The sequence below is a fragment of the Sinocyclocheilus grahami genome, unplaced genomic scaffold (genome assembly GCF_001515645.1).
Source record: "Sinocyclocheilus grahami isolate Dianchi unplaced genomic scaffold, SAMN03320097.WGS_v1.1 scaffold573.1, whole genome shotgun sequence".
NCBI lineage: Eukaryota > Metazoa > Chordata > Actinopteri > Cypriniformes > Cyprinidae > Sinocyclocheilus > Sinocyclocheilus grahami.
Window position 1 is genome coordinate 211,639 of NW_015505752.1, and position 1,246 is coordinate 212,884.

Consider the following 1,246-nt stretch of genomic DNA (forward strand, 5'->3'; position numbering starts at 1 on the left):
AAGTATATTGAACCAAAACTTTTAAAGACAAGTAATTTCCTGACAATTAAAAGTGTTATATAGCCCACTGAATCATACTCCGACTTAATGCTGGCAGCAGTGGAACCACTTGGGAGAGAACTGTCAGGTGACTTATTTCTTAGCATAAAAGAGGACAATGGTACAAGAGGAATACCAAATTATTGTTTTAAATGTGACAATATTGCAGAAGTAGCACCAAAATTCAAAAACAATGGACTTGTGATAAGGCTCCTGAAATAATCAGGTCTTCACTGTAAGTTTTCATTTAGTGATGAGTGAATTTTTGCTAGAAAAAGAGCAGGAGAAATAACATGCAAGTGTCTCAGAGCCGGCAAAAGCTGTGAAAAGAGTGACACTTTATCTCACAGAGTATGACGCAGCCTGAAGAAGTGACATGCATGGTTGTTGTTACCATTAGAATTACCTACTGTAGCCAAAGCAAAATAAACTCATTAACCTCTTCCAGGGCCCATATTTACAAAATAGAGACTTCTGGGAATCCATACTCTGGTCTCAAGAGACCAAGTCAATCATTTTGGGTGTAACAGCATCCAAAATGTTCTGGTTTTGCTAGAGGAGAAGTACAGTGATAAGTGCTTGGTACCCACAGTGACGTTCAGTGGTAGTAAAGCTTTTATATAGGGATGAATGAGTGCTGAAGGTGTGAAGGAGCTGTACTTTATCAATGCTGGCATGAATTCACACACTACTGTGTGATGTAATACAAAAACTTGAAACAGAAGATGCTACCCTCCCCTCATTCCCTGCATTATTGGGCATTTTTTCAGCATGACAATGAAGATATTCATTCTCCCAAGGTGAAAATCCTTCAGTGGACATGTATTTCACTCAATCTTAATGCTCTTGAGCAGCTTTGGGTGATTCTGTAGAGACTGAGCAACACTCCCCATTAAAGATCAGAGCATTTAAGGAGGTCGTCCTCCAGGAGTTAAATAGCGCAGATAGCATTTGTCATGAACTCGTACACTCAGTGCCAAGAAAGGTCAGAGCAGTATACTTTAAGTTCTGGAGGACATACTAAGTACTAGAATATTACACATTTTCTGAATTAAATCTAGGGTGTACTCATTTCTTACTTATCTTACAGAAAATATTGGCGCATATTTTGTTGTTTTTATTAAGTATATGTTTAATATGTTTAAATTTTGCCATCTTTCCATGAATTATATTTGTGATCATTAAGAAAATACATCTTTTATATTTA

General features: G+C 37.0%; 1 pseudogene; it reads left to right on the forward strand.

Moving 5' to 3' along the window:
* The window catches only part of LOC107556560 (vesicle-fusing ATPase-like), a 27,629-nt pseudogene that overhangs the window by 3,839 nt on the left and 22,544 nt on the right, over positions 1–1,246 (forward strand).